The sequence below is a fragment of the Thunnus albacares genome, chromosome 24 (genome assembly GCF_914725855.1).
Source record: "Thunnus albacares chromosome 24, fThuAlb1.1, whole genome shotgun sequence".
Classification (NCBI taxonomy): domain Eukaryota; kingdom Metazoa; phylum Chordata; class Actinopteri; order Scombriformes; family Scombridae; genus Thunnus; species Thunnus albacares.
The window spans coordinates 12124710-12146452 of NC_058129.1; the positions used below are offsets into that span (position 1 = coordinate 12124710).

At 42.2% G+C, this 21743-nt stretch overlaps 9 non-coding genes across 9 annotated transcripts; all 9 read left to right on the plus strand.

Annotated features, from left to right (window-relative positions):
• The first annotated feature begins 374 nt into the window (after positions 1-374).
• Positions 375-445, plus strand: trnag-gcc. The gene has a single exon. It is a non-coding gene; the product is annotated as a tRNA-Gly (tRNA).
• Positions 446-1426: 981 nt separating this feature from the next.
• On the plus strand, positions 1427-1499 carry trnam-cau. The gene has a single exon. It is a non-coding gene; the product is annotated as a tRNA-Met (tRNA).
• A 4472-nt stretch (positions 1500-5971) lies between these two features.
• Positions 5972-6044, plus strand: trnam-cau. The gene has a single exon. It is a non-coding gene; the product is annotated as a tRNA-Met (tRNA).
• Positions 6045-6579: 535 nt separating this feature from the next.
• On the plus strand, positions 6580-6650 carry trnag-gcc. The gene has a single exon. It is a non-coding gene; the product is annotated as a tRNA-Gly (tRNA).
• A 1157-nt stretch (positions 6651-7807) lies between these two features.
• Positions 7808-7880, plus strand: trnam-cau. Its single transcript has one exon. It is a non-coding gene; the product is annotated as a tRNA-Met (tRNA).
• A 634-nt stretch (positions 7881-8514) lies between these two features.
• Positions 8515-8585, plus strand: trnag-gcc. Its single transcript has one exon. It is a non-coding gene; the product is annotated as a tRNA-Gly (tRNA).
• A 1943-nt stretch (positions 8586-10528) lies between these two features.
• On the plus strand, positions 10529-10599 carry trnag-gcc. The gene has a single exon. It is a non-coding gene; the product is annotated as a tRNA-Gly (tRNA).
• Positions 10600-12502: 1903 nt separating this feature from the next.
• On the plus strand, positions 12503-12573 carry trnag-gcc. Its single transcript has one exon. It is a non-coding gene; the product is annotated as a tRNA-Gly (tRNA).
• A 4349-nt stretch (positions 12574-16922) lies between these two features.
• On the plus strand, positions 16923-16995 carry trnam-cau. The gene has a single exon. It is a non-coding gene; the product is annotated as a tRNA-Met (tRNA).
• The last annotated feature ends 4748 nt before the right edge of the window (positions 16996-21743 follow it).

Sequence of the window (21743 nt, forward strand, 5' to 3'; positions counted from 1 at the left end):
CATAGCAGTGGGAAAGGAAATGAAGGGAACATGGGAAAATGGTGAAATAGTTGTTGACAGGTTGATCACATCCTCAGAACTTGGGTTTAATGCGTCAGTTTGCTTGAAACAAAGTGCTTCTCTGATCTTTAAACCCCCTCACCAGGCACCTTTCTGATGTTGAAAATGGGGAGCTCTGTCCAACAAAACAAGCTAAACTTTACCATCACCACTAAAACTGGTCTAGCAGTTACCACCAAGAGAGAAATGTCAGAGTAACCTGGAGTTTGTGAGACATTTTCAAGTCATACCACACTAGAAGGAAACTCTGTAGGGAAGGAACAGAGAAAAAAATAGTCCAACGCCACAGTGGAAAAACTGAAATATACATGTAAGCATTGGTGGTTCAGTGGTAGAATTCTCGCCTGCCACGCGGGAGGCCCGGGTTCGATTCCCGGCCAATGCAATGAGCTTTTAATTTTTCATTCAGTGTAATCAACAAAGGAGTTCAGATCGAACTTGTAAGGATTTCATGGAATCTTAGATGTTCAGTTTGCTGTTTTTCGGAGCACTTTAAGGACTTCTTGACTTTGTTGGCTTAAAAGTTAAATTGAATTATGTTGAGTTAAATGGAAAGTCCTTTCTTTACATTGGAAACAAAGTGGTTGGCAAAACAATCTCACCACAAAGTCAACTAGCAGTTTCTAGTGAGTAACCACCCATTTAAGGCTAATTCATGCTTTCCATGTGCCGCAGACAGCTGTAGACTTGCACATGGACTGCAGATGCGCACACAGTTCCATACATACTTTTTTGGAGGTCCACAGACACAGACATGTTCCACATGTGCACACTAGTACACAGGGTTGCAGCATGATAACTTTCCTGAGTTGTAAAATCTAGTTTTATGAGTTTTTCAAACCGCTGTGCAGTGTTTTTCTGATCAGCCTTTAAACACAATCATCTGTTACTCCAACCAGATTTGCTGGATCGTATTTAATGTCTCACCGGCGCTTTAAACATCGTGCCCACACCAACACAGCTCCTTATATTGTTTTACATGGGACTGTCTTCAGTCAGAAAGTAGCTGAGGAGTTCCTGTATGTTGCTGAACAACAAGAGAAAGTTGAAAAAAGAAAAGTAACAACTTACTGAGAATTCAGTTGAATTCAAATCACCTTATTTGTCTCCAAAGGGTAATTGCAGAGAAATAGGAATACAGTACATACATACAGTAGATCAGACAGGCATTCCTGTTTGCTTTTCTAGCACATGCGCAGGTGGCTCACTTGCTATCTGTACAGTCCGCATGACCACAAATTTTGAGCTGCATGTGGACGTCTGCAGAGGGATCCACGCAGACTTTGTGGATGACAAAGTTTACAACACAGACCCTCACAGTCACATGGATGAAGAAGTCTGAATTGGCCTGAAGGGTGTGTTGCAGGCCTCGTTGGCGCAGTAGGCAGCGCGTCAGTCTCATAATCTGAAGGTCGTGAGTTCGAGCCTCACACGGGGCAGGAGTTTTGTTACATGTTTCACCTAGAACCACATACAGTCAGATACACAAGTATTTAGGGTGTACCAGCAGAGATCTTATGGTGTTGAATAGTTTATGTGTTGCATGCTGACTCCTTGTGACTAGAAAACTCTGTCTAGGTAAGCCATGGAAGTGCGTCATTGTTACTACCAGGAGAGACGCATCAGAAGATGTTGAGGTTTGTCAGACATTCCCAACTCACAAGACATCAGACGAAAAAAGGGACAAACTCAGAGACATAAAGACATTTTTTCTCCAAACATACCTTTGCTGATTGTGTCCTAAGAGTTTATTTTAACTTCATCAGTCCACACTACTTGTTTCCACAATGCATCAGGCTTCTGTACATGTTCTGTTGCATACTTTTGACATTGGATTTTATGATTAGGACGCAGGTAAGGTTTTCTTCTACTGGCTCTTCCATGAATGTCTTGTTAATGCAAGCATTGCTCCACAGAGGAACGGTGCACCCCCACTCCTCAGTCTGCCAAATCTTCCTGCATGTTTTTTGCAGTCAAATGGGGATTTTGATTTGCCCTTCTGACCAGCATACAAGCAGTTCTCTCTAAGAGTTTCTTGTTCTTCCAGATCTCATCTTGACCTCCACAGTTCCCTTAAACTGCTATCTATTAATTACATTTCGTATAGTGGAAACTGCAAGCTGACAACACTTTGCTATCTTCTTGTCGCCTTCCCCTGCATTGTGGGCATCAATAACTTTCATTATTGAGTCTCACACAGCTGCTTAGAGGAGCCCATGGCTGCTGAGTGTCTGCACAAGGTTTGAAAAATCAGACTATTTGTAAGTTTTGAAACTGGCACCAGCTGACATTTCCTAATGACAATTGTTGACATGCCTCAAGCCTACGAACTGATTAAGGTCTGAGACCTTGTAAAAAGGCCATTGAAATTGAAACTTCATTGAAGTCAAATGCTAATAGAATATTTGTCAGTGGTGCAGATAAACCCTGGTGGGTACCACAAAGTACTTTCCCACCCTATTTTTCACCTATAATATTTTGTAATTTCCTAAATATTATCTTTTTTCTGTGTAATCAAAAAGCACTTATATAGCAAATATCAACTCTTATGTCATTTTAATAGTGATTTGTAGCACAGGTGTACAGGTTTTTCACTCTGCTCTACGTATTTGGTCATCATATCTAGATTAATAATATTCATCATCTTTATTAATTCAAATTTACTATTTTATATTTTCCCCTTCAGATTGAAACACAGTAGGATTTGTGTCAGTGTGTCAGATAATGAGAAAGAGGTTAAATTAAATATAATACAAACAAAAACAGCAGCAGTATTAACAGCATGCCACACCTCAGTTGATTTTTAATAAAACATTAATGTCAGACTTTTCTTTAAAAAGTAAAATCACCCGGTTTCACGTAAACTGCAGGTAAACAGCTGCACACGTACTGGCGTGTAAACTATTATATATAGGCTATTTTTACTATCCAGTGGTGACACGTATTTCAGACCGAAATTATTTGATTTCAACTCCTGGTCGTAGGAAGCCTGTGAAACCGTTCAATGTCAATTTGCTTGAACTTTACTATGCTCACTCTTCTAGTGCGTCTGGTGCTGACCAGCAGGGATCAACGGTGTCCTGCCTTGGTAGCTGGTACGGTGGGAATGGTTTTGGGTGAGTGTATGGACGATGCTGTTCTTGAGCCTGATGAGGGGTTGTTGTCACAATCCAGAGACCCTGCTTGCTTGGCCATTTGCCAGAAGCACAGACTTTGAACTTTGAAGAGCCTATTTTGAACTATTTAGGTTTGTTTGGTGACGGGCCATCCCGCAATGGTCAGGTTGAGCATGATATTTATGTGGGTGATGCACAGCCTATCCGTCAGCATTTTTATAGAGTTTCTCCTGAGAAGCGTAAATATTTAGATGCTGATGTGAAGTTTATGGTTGACAATGATATTGCGGTGCCTTCCCCATCAAGCTAGGCTTCTCCATGTTTGTTAGTGCCTAAAAGTGACACCAAGTCCTGTTCAGATTTTTGAAAGGTCAACAAGGTAATGAAGTCAGATCCTCTTACATTGCCTCGTATGGAGGATTGCATAGACCAGGTTGGTGCTGCCAAGTATGTCAGCAAATTTGATCTGCTGAAGGGTTACTGGCAGGTGCCCTTGTCCAAAAGAGCACAGGAAGTGGCAGCTTTTATCACTCCATCTGGGCTGTATTCCTATAAAGTCACACCATTTGGATCAAGAAATGCGCTGGCCACTTTTCAACTTCTGGTGAATCATGTGGTGGCTGGGCTGGCTGGTTGTGCAGTTTACTTAGATGATTTATTGGTCTGCAGTGATTCTTGGTTTTCTCACATGCAGGGGGTTAGAGTGCTGTTTGGCAGAAGCAAAGCTCACAGTGAGTCTTGCGAAGTGTGAATTTGTTCATGCAGCTGTGATTTACCTGGGTTGGATGGGTGGACAGGGGCGTGTGGCTCCTGTGCGTGTTGGCAGTTGAGCAGTTTATGCAGCTGGCCACTAAAAAGTAGCTCATGAGATTTCTCGGGATGGTGGGGTATTACAACTGTTTCTGGCCTTGTATCCCTCCATCAGTCCACCAGTTGCCCTCAGTCTTTTCCCCTGTTTGTTAATCTGGACTGAGTGTAAGGACAGATAAAATATGTTGCAGATTATATTAAAGGACCACTTGAGATACTGTTGTTCACTGCATTGAACCTTTGTGTAGACATTTTACTGCCCAGTTCATTATACATGTGCTCAATTGGAAGAGCATACAGAACTGAAGTGAAATCTAGCCTCCAGGTTCAATGCTTTTCATGAAATTCACACTCCAAGTGGTGAATCAGTCTTTGGGTTATGGAAGAGATATATGTTTTGGAGTTTAAGAGTTTGCATTTGTTAGTTTATCTTGCAGCCTATTTAGAGTGTTTTTTGTTTGCATTTGGCCTGCTGGCATTTGAGGGTTTCTTGAGCCTACTTGTGCTTTCTGTATTTTTGGTATTCTGTTTGCTCTGTTTCCCTACTGTGTTTCTGTGCTTGCTTTTCCCTCCTCTGCTCATCCACACACCTGCTCTCTATCAACCTCATTAGTCTTGCCCTGCTCCCAGTGTTTCCTTCAGCCTATCAGCTTCTTGCCTGTTCCTTGTCTAGTCACCTGTTCCTCATTCCCTCATTAATTCTGTTTGTATTTAAGTCATTTCAGTTCATTCTTTGTTGGATCATTGGTTTTGTTGTGTATTGTTCTGCTCTGCTCAGTCCTGTGTTGTTCAGGTTTTGCTGTGACCTGCCAGCTTTGTTTTTGGCCTGCGTGAGTCTTTAATAAAGGGGTTTTCTTCAGCCTTTAGTCTTCTGCTTTTGGGTCCATCTCCTGCTGCTCTTTGTGACAGTTTCTGTAAGAACTGTTGGACTTTTGTGGCTCCACGTACTGATAAACTGAAGGCCAGGGCTCAGTTTGTGTGGTCAACTGAGTGCCAGGAAGCTTCTGGTAATGTAAAGTCTCTTTTGCGGTCAGCACCAGTGCTGGCTGCACCCTATTTTGACTATCCTGTTGTTTTGCAAGTGGTTACAAGCCCTATAGGGGCAGAAGCCATGTTGATGCCAGTTAGTTTATTTTCTAAGAGGTTTAACCAACATCAGTTAAACTACTCAGTTGTTGAGACAAAGGCTCTTACTTTTGTCAGGGCGCTGCAGTATTTTGCAGTTTATGTGGGGTCTGGGGTGGCACCAGTGGTGGTCTACACAGACCACAACCCATTAACCTTTCTGCACACCCTACAATGCCTTAACCAGAGGCTGATTAGGTGGTCACACCTGCAGTCTTATGATCTGGACATCTGAAACATTAAAGGCCATGGCAATGTGGTTGCAGACTCAATCCAGTTTTGGGTTAGTGGCTTTTAAGTTTATTTGTTCATCTCCTGGTCTTCCCTCTCCCCTTTTATTCCTTTAAATTTGTTCCCTATAGGTTGAGAGGTTGCAGTGGGAATGGTTTGTGAACTGGCAGGATGTTTGGGGGGGGTAAGTTGTGATAATCAACTTATTGTGTAGTGTTGTTTTTTTTTTTCTTCTGGTTAGTAATCTTGCCAGTGTTCTTTCAAAAATCCTCTTCAAGTTCAGTTGCTGTGTGCTCTCCTCACTTTGGTTTTTTGTTGGCATTTGGCTTGTTTCTGTACCATACAACATTGCACCTACAAACTTCCTTACTCATACACTCATCTAAACTGCTGATCTTGGTGACACATACCACTGTTAGTTTAGATTCTTCTTATGTTATTCCTTTTTTCAATAAATAGTTAAATTGACTTGGTTGTGTGTGTCTCCCTCTTTTGTCATGGCCCAATTTGTGATAGGGCCCGATGTAGATAAAGCAGTTGTTAAGGAAACAGGGAAATGGTGGAACAACCCAGCAGCTGAAGCAATTTGTGCACGAGTAACCTCCCATTTGGAAGGAAGTATGTTGTGGGCCTCGTTGGCGCAGTAGGCAGCGCGTCAGTCTCATAATCTGAAGGTCGTGAGTTCGAGCCTCACACGGGGCAGGTGTTTTGTTCTATGTCTGGCTCTGCCTGGAATCATGTATAGTCAGATATGAAGGTGTTTATGGTGTACCAGCAGAGATGTTATGGTGTTGAATGGTTTGTGGTAAGTGCTAACTGAGGTTGACCTTTGTGAGGGAGTTTCACTGGGAGGCTTCTGGTGGTCCTTCTTGAGTTGACAGTATCCATTCATCAGTTTAGTGACTCTGTGACTGACTCTATTTTTAGGGGATTGTCTTTTGTTTTTTGTCGTAAGAAGTCTGAACGATCCGTAGAGATTTAAATACACAAGAGCCCCAACAGCCAGTAAAGCTGTCTTGCAAGAGACAAAACAGAGATCACCAAAACTAGTGCATGAAACTCCACATCTACATCAGACAGACATCGATCTAGCAGGTACTACCAAGAGAGAAATATCAGAGTAAGCTGGAGTTTTTGACACATTTCCAAGTCATACCACACTTGGAAACTATGGCAGGACAGAACAAGGGGAACAATAATCCAATGTGAGAGTGGAAAAAGGAATAAAAGAATGTGAGCATTGGTGGTTCAGTGGTAGAATTCTCGCCTGCCACGCGGGAGGCCCGGGTTCGATTCCCGGCCAATGCATCAAGGTTTTAGAGGCTAGAAGCACTCTGTAGACAGCGCAGTGGGAAATGGTCAAACTAGAGTGGCTCAGAGTCTCTCGTCAGGCATCACAATGTTGCACCCGGTTGTAAACATGAAAAGTGGCAGAAATAGAGCTTGAGTGAGATGTCCCCAGTTCTGACTTTGGGAAGTTGTTGGGGTAGTGGTTTCTGTAGCTGTTAGAGAAGTCCTTCTCACAACATATACTGGTACCCTAAATGTCCAACCAGAGCTGAGTATGTAAATTATATGCTTTACACTAAACACACCCGTAAATTTGAGGCTTGTGAGAGGCAAGATGGAGCCTATTGTGAGTCTTTATGTATTCAGGGCCTTAGTGTCATAACTTCCAGGAGAGACTTCAGACGATGATGGAATATGAGAGACGATCCCAATTGCATGAGCCTGAAAACACAACAATTTTGGTTTGCTGCTAGGGTTGGGTACCGAACTCAGTACTTTTAAGGGTATGGACCGAATTACGTCGGTACTACCGAGTACCTATTTACCTTGGATCAGTGGTTGTATACAGGTGGCTGTTTTGATTGGGACGTAGATGTGTGCGTGAAAAAAAAACTGGAGTTTTGTTACATGCACAGGTTTGCCTGTGTTGCTAGATACACTCCAGTATTTCCCATTAATTACCTAGAGCCTGCCATAGTCTAATTTGTCCCGCCACGTTTCATAATGAACCGAAAATATTTTTACACTTCTCATAATAGCATAATAGACCTCTAATGTTGTGTTTTGTGCTGTTGTTTCAGTGATGTTGAAGCTGGTGGTGCTTGCAATTTTGTTGTGAGGTTTGTCTGAAGGTGAGTTGTTAATGTGAAATGATTCAGGTGTGTTTTCACTCAGCTGCCAACACCGGAGCCCAGCTGCAGCTGCACGCAGGTTAAATACAGGTAACTTTAGCTACAAGTGGTCACTACTTCCTATAGGCATGCTACCCTAACCATCACAGTTTCAAGTTAACACAAAGCTGCAACTCCAGTATGTTATATTTCACCATTATGGACAGGAATTACTGAAAGATAGAGCAACAAGTTTATCTCAGTGCTGGTGAAATGGTGGAACAACCCAGCAGCTGAAGCATTTGTGCACAATTAACCTCCCATTTGGAGTGTACTGTGTTGAGGGCCTCGTTGGCGCAGTAGGCAGCGCGTCAGTCTCATAATCTGAAGGTCGTGAGTTCGAGCCTCACACGGGGCAGGTGTTTTGTTCTATGTCTGGCTCTGCCTGGAATCATGTATAGTCAGATATGAAGGTGTTTATGGAGTACCAGCAGAGATGTTATGGTGTTGAATGGTTTGTAGTAAGTGCTGGCTGAGTTTTACCTTTGTGAGAGACTTTCACTGTGAGGCCTCTGGTGGTCCTTGTTGAGTTGACAGTATCCATTCATCAGTTTAGGTGAGCTGACTCTGTTCTCAGGGGATTCTCTTTTGTTTTTTTGTCAAAAGAGCTCTGAATGATCCATAGAGGTTTAAATACACAAGAGCCCCACCAGCCAGTAAAGCTCTCTTGCAAGAATCAGAACATACAAGATTTTACAGAGAGCACCAAAACAAGTGCATGAAACTCCACATCTACATCAAACAGACATCAATCTAGCAGGTACGACCAAGAGAAATATCAGAGTAAGCTGGAGTTTTTGACACATTTCCAAGTCATACCACACTAGAAGGAAACTGTGGTGGGAAGGAACAAAGTTAAAAACTTTCCAACGCCACAGTGGGAAAAGAAATCTAACTATGTGAGCATTGGTGGTTCAGTGGTAGAATTCTCGCCTGCCACAAAGTTAAAAACTTTCCAACGCCACAGTGGGAAAAGAAATTTCACTATGTGAGCATTGGTGGTTCAGTGGTAGAATTCTCGCCTGCCACGCGGGAGGCCCGGGTTCGATTCCCGGCCAATGCAACAGGCGTTTTGAGGCTTAGGGCAATCTGTAGGTGACACAAAGGGGAATGGAATGAAGAGAAAATGGTAAAACAATTACTGTCCCAGGTTATGCAAAATAAAAACTGGTTTGTAAGATGTGTTGTCAGATCGTGTTGGAAGGCAGAAGTGTTTGCTGTTCTGAATGGGCACACTCGTAGGCAGGGTGAAAAGCTGGCCACCATAGAGAGAGCAGAGACTTGATAAGGGTTTCAATCTGGGAATAATGACACTCCCATCAGGTATCATAACGTTGCACTCGGTTGTAAACATGAAAAGTGGCAGAAATAGAGCTTGAGTGAGATGTCCCCAGTTCTGACGTTGGGAAGTTGTTTGGGTAGTGGTTTCTGAAGCTGTGAGAGAAGTCCTTCTCATAACGTATACTGGTACCCTAAATGTCCAACCAGAGCTGAGTATGTAAATAATATGCTTTACACTAAACACACCCGTAAATTTGAGGCTTGTGAGAGGCAAGATGGAGCCTATTGTGAGTCTTTATGTATTCAGGGCCTAAACGATTCAGGTGTTTTCACTCAGCTGCCAACACCAGAGCCCAGCTGCAGCTGCACGCAGGTTAAATACAGGTAACTTTAAGTACAAGTGGTCACTACTTCCTATAGGCATACTAAGCTAACCATCACAGTTTCAAGTTGACAGAAAGCTGCAACTCCAGTATGTTATATTTCACCATTAAGGACAGGAATTACTGAAAGATAGAGCAACAAGTTTATCTCAGTGCTGGTGTTACAAGTGTATTTCATTAAATCTGGGGGAAAAAATACAAAACGGTCCCAGAGATTGGCGCTCTGTCCTCATCAACACTTTCTGATGATAAGAAAAGGTCCAGCTGCTTATATCCTAATCTGGTCTCTGTGCCAGTTGAGGGACAAAAGTAGAAGTTGAACAACAAAGTAGAATCCTTTTTCCCAGCTGTGGGGAAAAAGGATGAAAAACAAAAACATAATTAGTGACATGTAGTCATTTTCACATGTTATTATTATCATCATAGATTGGCCACAGTAACATCTTCAGAGTAGTTATGAAAACATCTTACTGTGTGGTGGATCAGGTGTATGGTTCAATTAAAACCAATAAACTCTATTTACTTTATATTGCATAATTTATTTATTTACTTTATTACCATATTTGTTACCACTGCTGTACAGTCTTGAAGAAACTTAGAACGCCCATATGGGCCACAATGTAGACATAATTTAGGAGAAAATAAAACTGAATACACAAATCAGCCCGTAATACACACCTGGGGCTGAGACAGTCGTCTCAGTTTGCTCTGCATTGCTTTCTCCAGCTGCTCATCATCATCTATCACTGTGACAGAGATATTAAGTTTCTACATTGTACTTAAATTATTTTGGTTAAAAGCAAATGTTCCATGACTGAGTTGTATTTGGCTTCATAAGGTGCACTTGAGGAAAGACCTGGAGGAGAGGAGCTGCGGTTTGCTTAACAACTTGGGTTCTATTCCCAGCCAGTGCAACTGGCTACATTTCATGGTTACATTTCCATCCTGCTCTTTGGTGCTTAGGACACTCTGTAGACAGAGCAGTAGGAAAGGAAATGAAGAGTAAATGATAAAATAGTTGTTGGCAGGTTGCTCACATCCTCAGAACCAGGGTTTAATGTGTCAGTTTGCTTGAAACGAAGTGCTCTTATCATTAAACTCCCTCACCGAGCACCTTTCTGATGTTGAAAATGGGGTGCTGTGTCCAACAAATCAAGCTAAACTTTACCATCACCACTAAAACTACTCTAGCAGTTACCACCAAGAGAGAAATGTCAGAGTAACCTGAACTTTGTGACACAGTTCAAGGTCATACCACACTCAAAGGAAACTTTGTATGGAAGGAACAGAGGGGAAAATGGTCCAATGCGACAGTGGAAAACATATATTTATGCGAACGTAAGCATTGGTGGTTCAGTGGTAGAATTCTCGCCTGCCACGCGGGAGGCCCGGGTTCGATTCCCGGCCAATGCAATATCCTTTCAACTTTTCATTCAGTGTATTCCAAAACGGAGTACAGATTGAACTTGTAAGGATTTCATGGAACCTTAGATTTTCAGTTTTCCATTTTTTAGAGCACTCTAAGGCCTTCTTGACTTTGTTAGCTTAAAAGTGAAATTGAATTATGTTGAGTTAAATGGAAAGTCCTTTCTTTACATTGGAAACAAAGTGGTTGGCAAAACAATCTCACCACAAAGTCAACCAGCAGTTTCTAGTGAGTAACCGCCCATTTAAGGCCAATTGATGCTTTCTGTGTCCATGGACAGCTGTAGACTTGCATGAGGACTGTGCATGCACATGCAGTTCCATAAATACTTTTTTTGGTGTTCCACATGTGCGCACTAGTAAGCAAGGTTGCAGCCTGATAACTTTCCAGAGTTGTAAAATCCAGACTGTGAGTATTACAAACCTCTGTGTAGTGTTTTTCTGATCAGCTTTTAAACACAATAATCTGTTACTCCAATCAAACTTGCTGGATCGTATTTCATTGTCTCAACAGCACTTTAAACATCATGCCCACACCAACACAGCTCCTGATATTGTTTTACACAGGACTGTGTTCAGTCAGAATGTAGCTGAGGAGTTCCTGTATGTTGCTGAACAACAAGAACAATTTGAAAAAAGAAAAGTAACAGCTTACTGAGAATTCACTTCAATTCAAATCACTTTATTTGTCCACAAGAGACAATTGAAGAGAAATAGGAATAGAGTACATACATACAGTAGATGAGACAGGCATTCTTGTTTGCTTTTCCAGCACACATATAGCGTACAGTCCATGTGATCACAAATTTTGTGATACATGTGGACATCCACAGGGGGATCCACCTAGACCTCATGGACATGGGCAAATGACAAAATTTATGTCATACAGACCCAAGTGAGCCCTCGCAGCCACGTAGACACAAAAGCATGAATTGGCCCTTAGCAGTATGTTGTGGGCCTCATTTGTGCGGTAGGCAGAGCGTCAGTCTCATAATCTGAAGGTCGTTTTTTGTTACATGTTTCACCTGGAACTATGTACAGTCAGATATAAAAGTCTTTAGGGTGTACCAACAGAGATGTTATGGTGTTATGTGCTGACTCCTTGTGACTGGAAAACTCTGCCTAGCCAAGCCACGTAAGTGAGTCATAGTTACTACAAGGAGAGACGCATCAGAAGATGTTGAGGTTTGTCAGACATTTCTAACTCACAAGACACCAGAGGGAACAAGAGACAAACTTTTTCCTGACTTTCCTGAGGGAAAGGGAGGGAAAACAGAAGCATGTGGCCCTGAAAAACCATCCAGTTTTTGTCCTTTGTGGGCCTTGTTGCCGCAGTAGGCAGCCCGTCAGTCTCATGAAGGTCGTGAGTTTGAGCCTCACACTGGGCATGTATTTTGTTCTATGTTCCAGGCTCTGCTTAGAATCATGTATAGTCAGATATGAAGATGTTTAGGGTGTACATGAAGAGATCTTGTGGTGTTGAATAGTTTGTGGTAAGTGCTGACTGGTGGTCCTTGTTGAGTTGACAGTATCCATTCATCTGTTTAGGTTAGCTGACTCCGTTTTGAAGAGATTCTCTTTTGTTTTTTGTCATAAGACGTCTAAATGATCCTTAGAGGTTTAAATACATGAGAGCCCCACCAGCCAGTAAAGCTCTCTTGCAAGAGATAGAACATGCAAGATTTTACAGAGAGCACCAAAACAAGTGCATGAAACTCCACATACATCAAACTACTCTAGCTGATACTACCAAGAGAGAAGTATCAGATTAAACTGGAGTTTTTGAGACATTTCCAAGTCATACCACACTAGAGGGAAACTGTGGCGGGAAGGAACAGAGGGGAAAGTGGTCCAATGTCAGAGTGGAAAAAGGGGAAAAACCAGTATTTGAGCATTGGTGGTTCAGTGGTAGAATTCTCGCCTGCCACGCGGGAGGCCCGGGTTCGATTCCCGGCCAATGCAATGAGATTTTGACTTTTCTGACTGGGGTAGGGGTTTCTGAAGCTGCTTGAGAAGTCCCTCTAATGATGTATACTGGTGCCCTAAATGTCCAACCAGAGCTGAGCATGTAAATTATATGTTTTACACTAAACACACCCGCAAGCTTCAGGCTTGTGAGAGGCAAGATGGAACCTGCTATTTTGAGTCGTATGTACGAACAGGGCCTTAGTGTCAAAACTGCCCTGGAGAGACACTTTGGAAGATGATGGAATTTGTGAGACAATCCCAAGTGGATGAGCCTGAAAACCCAGCCATTTCGGTTTGCTGCAAGCATAGTTTGAGGAGTTGCACTGTGAAAACTTGTCATCATTGGAATCGTAAACCACATCCTTCTGTCTTGGGGTAAAAAAGGAAACTACAAACATTTCAGAACCACCTGTCAGAGCCTCACACGTGGAATGAGTTTTGTTCTATCTGTGTTTCTGCCTGGAATCATGCAAGTTTCAGTGAGCTCATGCTGTTTTGAGGGGGATTCTCTCTCTCTGTCAAAAGAGGGTTGTACAATCTTGCAGGAGACGAAACATGCAGGTTTTAAAGAGACACCAAAACAAGAGCATGAAATTCTACATCTGCATTAAACTGTCCTCGCCGTTTCTACCAGGAGAGATATATCAGAAGATGCTGGGGTTTGTGTGACATTTCCAACTCAGTGACATAACATCAGAGAGAAAAATAAACAAACGTATTTTTTTTCCTGTATTTCTGAGCTAAGGACATTACATTGGGAAAGGGATTTGAGGGTAAACAGAAGCATATGGTCCTGAAAAACCATCAATTTTACAGGACTTCTGGGCCTTTTTGGCGTAGTAGGCAGCGCGTCAGTCTCATAATCTGAAGGTCGTGAGTTCGAGCGAATGCACCTTCTACGCTGGTTGCCAACTTCCGTCATAAACCAAAAAGATTTTTTTCCAGAGTGGTACATCCTGTCAGCCGAGGTGTTTCCTATCTGTGCAGCCAAAGCTCCTCTACAGACTGTTTCTCCCTGACGGTCCTGGTGCTTCCTCCGCAGGCTCCACTTCACTCAAGCTGCCCGTCAGACCTGCTGCTTCTTCCCACTTTAACCTGAATAACAAACCAGGGCCTGGTGCTCTGTTTGGATCCACATGGAGAGCTGCGGCTAATGTTAGCTGAGAGGCTAGCAGAGCGTTAGCCACAGCATGGCGAGGGGGAAGCACAGCCAGGTAGCCTCTGCTAGCCTCCCAGCTAACGTTAGCCCCGGTTCTGCATGTGGATCCAACCAGAGCTCCGAGCCCCGGTTTGTTATTCAAGTTAAAGTGGGAAGAAGCAGCAGGTCTGACAGGTAGCTTGAGTGAAGTGGAGCCTACGGAGGAAGCACCGGGACCATCAAGGTGAAACAGTCTGTGGAGGGAAGCACAGTCAGGCGGCAGAGGAGATGGCAACAAATCAGCCTCTCGTAATCAGCAGAAATGGCTGATGCCGATATTTCATTTTAGAGCTTTTATCGGCCAATACCGATGACGTGCCGATAATATTGTACATCCCTATTTAAAAGCTAAATATGTGTCCCTTCAGCATTTGGTAAAGATCAAGAACAGAGCTAAAAGAGAGTGAATATTGGACTTATGTCCATCAGGTGGCCAGAAACACGACTCCCAATGTTGCTCCGTAACTGCTGGATGTGGAAATAAGCAACTGTTTGCTAACAAGTTCAACATCAACTCAAAAGCTTATATTTTTGTATGTTTGAGACATTTCCAAGTCATACCACACTAGAAGGAAACTGTGGTGGGAAGGAACAGAGGGAAAAGTGTTCCGGCATCGGAGTGGAAAAAGAGATCCTAGCATGTGAGCGTTGGTGGTTCAGTGGTAGAATTCCCGCCTGCCACGCGGGAGGCCGGGGTTCGATTCGTGGCCAATGCAGCAAGAGTTCTGTGGCTTAAGGCACTCTGTAGATAGCGCAATGAGAAAGGGAATGAAGAGGAAGTGATGAAACAATTACTGTCGCAGGTTATGCGAAATAAAAACTGGTTTGTAATATGTGTTGGTGTACCATGTTGGAAGGCAAAAGTGTCTGCAGTTCTGAACCACCACACTTGTAGCCAGGGTGAAAAGCTGGCCATCATAGAGAGGGGAGAGACTTGAATATGGGTTTAATGACACACTTTCACAGTGTCTCCCATCAGGTATCATAACGTTGCACTCGATTGTAAACATGAAAAGTAGTAGAAGTAGAGCTTGAGTGAGAAGTCTGCAGTTCTGATGTTGAAAAGTTGTTGGGGTAGGGGTTTCTGTAGCTGTTAGAGGAGTACTTCTGATGACGTATACTGGTGCCCTAAATGTCCAACCAGAGGTGAGTATATAAATTATATGCTTTACACTAAACACACCCACAAGCTTCAGGCTTCTGAGAGGCAAGACAGAACCTGCTATTTTGAGTCTGTGTGTATTTGGGCCCGTAGTGTGACAACTTCCAGGAGAGACACTTTGGTAGATTGTGAAATTTGTGAGACAATCCCATTTGCATGAGCCTGAAAACTCAGCAGTTTCAGTTTGCTGCAGGCGCAGTTTGAGGAGTTGTACTGTGAAACCTTGTCATCATTGGAATCTATTAAAACAACATAATTCCAAGCTGAACAGAGCTGCAGTTTTGGGGTATTGGTTGTTATGGTTTGTGGTAAGTGCTGACTGATTTTGACCTTTGTGAGGGAGTTCCACTGGGAGGCTTCTGGTGGTCTTTGTCTATCAGTTTCAGTGAACTGAGTTTGTTTTATGGGGATTCACTGTAGGTTTTTTTTTTGTTAAAAGAGGTTTGAACGATCCATAATAGGTTAAATAAACCAGAGCCCCACCAGCCAGTAAAGCTCTCTTGCAAGAGACAGAACATACAAGATTTTACAGAGAGCACCAAAACAAGTGCATGAAACTCCACATACACCAAACTATTCGCAGTTACTACCAAGAGAGAAATATCAGAGTAAGCTGGAGTTTTTGAGACATTTCCAAGTCATACCACACTAGAAGGAAACTGTGACAGGAAGGAACAAAGTTAAAAACTCCAATGCCACAGCGGGAAAAGAAATTTAAGTATGTGAGCACTGGTGGTTCAGTGGTAGAATTCTCGCCTGCCACGCGGGAGGCCCGGGTTCGATTCCCGGCCAATGCAACAGGCGTTTTGAGGTTTAGGGCAATCTGTAGGTGATACAAAGGGAAATGGAATGAAGAGAAAATGGTAAAACAAGAAGTGCGTGCATCATGTCCTGGATTATGCGAAATAAGAACTGATTCGTAAAATGTGTTGTCAGACCATGTTGGCGAAAGTGTCTACAGTTCTGAACCACCACACTCGTAGCCAGGGTGAAAAGCTGGCCATCATAGAGAGGGGAGAGACTTGAATATGGTTAGAATGACACACTTTCACAGTGTCTCCCATAAGGTATCATAATATTGCACTCGGTTGTAAACATAAAATGTAGCAGAAGTAGAGTTTGAGTGAGAAGTCTGCAGTTCTGATGTCGGAAAGTTGTTGGGGTAGGGGTTTCTGTAGCTGTTAGAGGAGTACTTCTGATGACGTATACTGGTGCCCTAAATGTCCAACCAGAGGTGAGTATATAAATTATATGCTTTACACTAAACACACCCACAAGCTTCGGGCTTGTGAGAGGCAAGACAGAACCTGCTATTTTGAGTCTGTGTGTATTTGGGCCCGTAGTGTGACAACTTCCAGGAGAAACACTTTGGTAGATGGTGAAATTCCCATTTGCATGAGCCTGAAAACTCAGCAATTTCGGTTTGCTGCAGGCACAGTTTGAGAATTTGCGCTGTGAAAACTTGTCATCATTGGAATCTATTAAAACAACATAAATTCAAGCTGAACAGAGCTGCAGTTTTGGGGTATTGGTTGTTATGGGTTGTGGTAAGTGCTGACTGACGAACAGATAAACAGTTAGCAACTAGCTGGGGATCATAGTGGAGTGTTTAAAAGCTAAATGTATTTCACTTCAGCATTCGGTATAGATCAATCAGCACTAAAAGAGAGTGAATATTGGACTTAGGTCCATCATGGGCCAGAAACACGACTCCCAATGTTTGACAATGTTGCTCCATAACTGCTGGATGTGGAAATAAGAAACTGTTTGCTAACAAGTTCAACATCAACTTAAAGGCTTATGATAGGTTTGTGTTGTGCTCACAACTTGTTTCCACTGCCTCCAAGTGGCCATAAAAACAGTTCATGGAGGTTTAAATAATGTGGGAAATGCTGATTGTAGAAGGACGCAATGGGAAATGGATTTGCGGGGAAAACAAAAGCATATGGCCCTGAAAAATCATCCATTTTAACCATCAAGTGAGCCTCGTTGGCGCAGTAGGCAGCGCGTCAGTCTCATAATCTGAAGGTCGTGAGTTCGAGCCTCACACGGGGCATGTGTTTTGATACATGTGTGCTCACAACTTGTTTCTGCTGCCCTGAAGTGGCCAAAAAAAAGCAGCTCATGGAGGTTTAAATAATGTGGGAGATGCTGTAGAAAGACACAATGGGAAATGGGTTTGAAGGTAAACAGAAGCATATGGCCCTGAACACCCATCCATTTTGAACACCCTGAGGGCCTTGTTGGCAGTACCCGACAGCCGCTAGTCTATACAGATATGGCTAATCACATCACGAATTCCATCATTTGACAACTAATCATGGTTCGTGGTCCATCTTTCTAAACGCCTATCAAATGGCAAGATCCAACTTTGATAGGACAATCAAATCATGCGTTCCATCTTTGAACAACCAATCATGTCAAGTGGGCTTCAACGTTGCTGCCGCCATTTTTTGCTGCGGTTTTCGGTTGGTAAGTTAAAACCTCTATGTTCTTGTCTGAGTTGTATTGAATTTTATTCCAATGAAATAGTCTATGTTTATTTTAATTGCTGCCACTCACGTAAATGTCACCACTTCATATAATCACTAAATTTGCAAGGCCAACGTTACATCTGTGGCATTAACCATTTAAAAAACATCTAAAAGTAGCTACCTAACTTTAACTAGCTAACTATTCTAGACCCGGGTGACCAGATGCCCCATTTTCATCTGAACAATCCTGGTTTTACTAGTTTGTCCAGGTGTCCGTATCATTCTAAAAATTATGTAAATATGTCCCAATTACATATGTAATGCATGCTGACGCACACACTTATAAACACCAAAACAATACACCTGTGCACTGTATTTGGTGACCTGTCAGATTCTGTGGCCTGCAGTGCTGGAAGAAGTACTCAGATCCTTAGCTTTAGTAAAAGAATCAGTACCACAATGTAAAAATACTTAATTACAAGTAAAAACCCTGCATTTAAAATCCTACACAAGTAAAAGTATTACCAACTAAAATTTACTCAAAGTACGAAAGTAAGTACTAATTTTGCAGAAAATCGGACGCAGCAGGATTTTTACTTGTAATTAAGTATTTTTGCATTGTGGTGTTGATACTTTTACTTAAGGTCTTGGCCGAGGTCATTTTCCTCTACAGGTGCCTGGCCAACAAGTGCAGGCAACAAGCCTGTTCCTAGGCAAAAAAGATGCCATGACCTTTGTCATAAGGTAAAATGATGATCCAAAAAACTCTGACACAGTACACTCAATTTTGTCTTGTCTTGTTTAGACAATTTTTGATAGAAATGGTATTCTGCACTTTCTTTTACTTGGAGGGCATGGACAGAGAGCAGATGCATACAAATATATAGCACACAAACGGAAAGTGAACCAAAAATTTAGATCTAACAGACAATAGGTACTAATCAGGTACAGTGTGGTGTTAACAAGATTGATTATGTTTTGTAAGACAAGAGTGAGATATTCTTTATAGTTACAGATTGAAAATTGCCCTCTGCAATTGAGGGGTCAAAGGACCCTTGTGAGAGAGCCACAGAGCTACTTGTGTGGATTTTATACTCACATGGTAACTATATTTAAATCTACAAGCTGCAAATGTAGATTCCAGTGTCATGTTGACTGCTTACAGTTGAAAGCACATTAGCAACTATGTTTCTATGTTTTCAGGAACCTTCCATTCACTAAGGTGGCTCCACACCATCATGCAGTGTAGTTACGTAGCAGTAAATCATCCTAGAAAACAAGTTCAACCAATCTAGAAAAGAGTTTTTAGTGACCAGCAATTATTTGTGTGTGTGGTTCAGTTTTTTATGCCGAGTACGTAATATAATGCCACATTTTGGTTTCAATCTACTATCTTGTTAAACTAATTGTTTAAGGCTCCTTGTAGTTTTATGAATTATTGCAGAAAGCATTTAACAATCCCTAAAAATAAAAATAAAATCCTTAAACAGCAGTTGAACTGAATAAGTAAAGTCAAAATTACTTTGCAGGAAGCAGTAGGGTACAGTCATCTGTAGCAATAAGACTTTAGACTTGTATCAGCTGTGGAGTGTGAATATTCTGGGAGGACTCGAGTGTTTTAATTTGGTACAGAATGCAGTAGTTTACCTCCAACCTGGATCGTTTGTGTTTGGCCATAGAGGCAACAGGTCTGTTCTTCAACAGAAGAAATAGCATTACTGTTATCATAAGGTAAAATTACACCGGGTAATTGAAACTTAAACTCACCAAAATACCCTAAAACAATATATTTGTTTTCAAATATGCATTGTAATGGTTTCTGCCTTCAGATAACTGATACCCCCTGCCGATGTGGATAAGGCACCGGCAGATGGCTGTCATCTACCTCTGACCTAGGTATTGAACGGGTTCCCAAAATCTACACTTGAGACCATCGTAGCCTTGCATAGGGAAACAGAGTTCAGCCTGGCTTCTGTAATCACCAGCTGTCGTTGAACCTCTCTGAACGGGCCTATTTAGTCAGGAATGCCTGACAGCAGGGTCACAACGAAGTGTATTGGTGCATATAGGTGTTGGAGGTTTGAAAGTACTCTAAGATGACCCTTTAACAGGCTGTCTCTGGAGGAGGCCCGCTCCGTCAGTCAAGGGCACTTGTCCAGTTTTATAGGGCGGCTTCAATGCCCTGGCCCTAACATTTTAGCCAGTTAAACACCTATAATAAACCATTCAACTACTGTACTGAAATATACCTTTATCACATTTGCAGCAGATTGATCATTCAATCATTAAATCTAAATCTTTACAATTCTGTGAATTAATAAACATTGAAATTTTGTCCTTAGCAAATTTCATTATAAAGTTGTAATCTAAATTTAAATCTCATGTCAGCCATATCCCAGAGGGACGTCTTTGCTTACCTGGAAAGAGCTTCTAGAAGACCTCAGAGATGAGCACAAGTCAGGAACTTTGGAGTGTATAAAAATACAAACCAGTTTTATTTGGCTTTTTCAAAAATAAATAATGTATATGCAAAAAGTAAAAGTACACAAACTTGAGTAAAAAAAATCAAAGACGCAAAAAAGGCAAGCTGGCAAAAGGACCTCAAATGATGACTCAAAAAGGAAGCCCCCCCGTCTCCCTTGGCTTTTATACATCTCCGCCCATCTTTTACATCTCCCCCTTCTTACATTCCTACATCCATATATGGTCTTCCACCAGGACATCTACCAGCTACATGCTGATGTTTCATGACTTTGAACAAATCAGTGACCCTTCTTTGACTGTCACTTACAACACATTCCATGAAACATTGGAAACTTCTACTTGTTTACAACACATTCCATGAAACATTGGAAACTTCTACTTGTTTACAACACATTCCATGAAACATTGGAAACTTCTACTTGTTTACGTTTGAGGTTAAAATTTAAGGATGTTTGCCAGGTGCAGAAAACCACAGCTTCTCCTTTGGCCTCAGGTTTTCTACTGGTTGTCTATGTCTTAGATGATTGATTGTGTTTGTGTAGTCTCACTTGAAAGTTCAGATGTAGTTCAGTAAAAATCCGCACAAATGGTGTATGACATTTGACCATGTTTTGACTTATCACCAATTATAATGAAATAATTTAGTCAGAGGCAGGTTTGAGTGGAGTTTGTCTCGGCCACTTATAGCGGAGCTTTCAACAGTATGCAACAGGCACTAACAGGTATTAAACACGTACAGAAGGTGGCAGTAATGTTTTTATTAAATTGCTCGTTAATTATGCTTTACATCTGTGTAAGGCAAAAGATTGTTGAAACGTGTTAGTGGATTCACACTCTAGACATAACCTCAGTTATATGTACATGCACCCTGCAAATGTAAATTATTGTGTTTCCTGTGACCCCACAGTTTCCTCCTGCTGCTTCAGCAAACACTGCTGGCCAGAGCACCCTTGCATCCAGTAATGTGTTAAGTCAGAAAGTCAAAGGGCCTCAACTTCAGTCTCCATCTTCACTCATTTCTCTTTTTAGACCAGTAAATCTATACATGAGCAACACAGACACAAATCAAATACACTGCAAGCCAGTTTGTTTTGTCATAACCAAAGCTTAACTAGACACAAGGAGATTGTGATGCTGCAGAGCCAGTCTTAAACATCTGTTTTATTTTTCCAGCATAACATACCAGGAATGGACAGTGTGGACGAATTGGCAGAGTTCCTGGTAGAGCTGCGTGCACAGACAGGCCTAACACTGACCAACCAGCAGGCCAGCACCATTGTGGGTCTGTGGCAGAACCTGGAACAATTTCATAAGGACAGAGTTGTGTATGCTGCTCAGCATCAGGACAGGTTGTTGACAGGCTGCTTTAGGAGCAAAGAAGGCAGTTTTTACTCCTGGTGTTGAGAGCACAAAGAGGTGTGTTCTGGGTTCAAGTGGTTCATCTGCTCAGTAGCCTCACTGCTGTCATCTTATTGAGACTATCTTTGTGAGGCTGTGCAACATTCACACAAGCCCCCAAAAATGGGAAACCACAGCATGTCAAGATGGTCTCTTATTCTGCAGGACTACAAAAAAATAGGCAGCTGATTTTGTGCAATGGTATAATAATGCAGCAAACCACCCTTCTGGTTGAGGTAAACCAGACCACCCTCATCCATTGGTATAACCAACGGCTGAAGGGTCAGGAGGTCTCTGTGCTTCTGGAGGGGGGAACCACTGATACCTGTGAAGACACAGCCTGAGGTTCCTCCACAATATCAACATCAGCTGCACACTTACCACATGCCACCCAACACAGCTGGGCAGGCAAAAACCAGGTTTCAGCGGATCAAGCCTTCAGTTACCT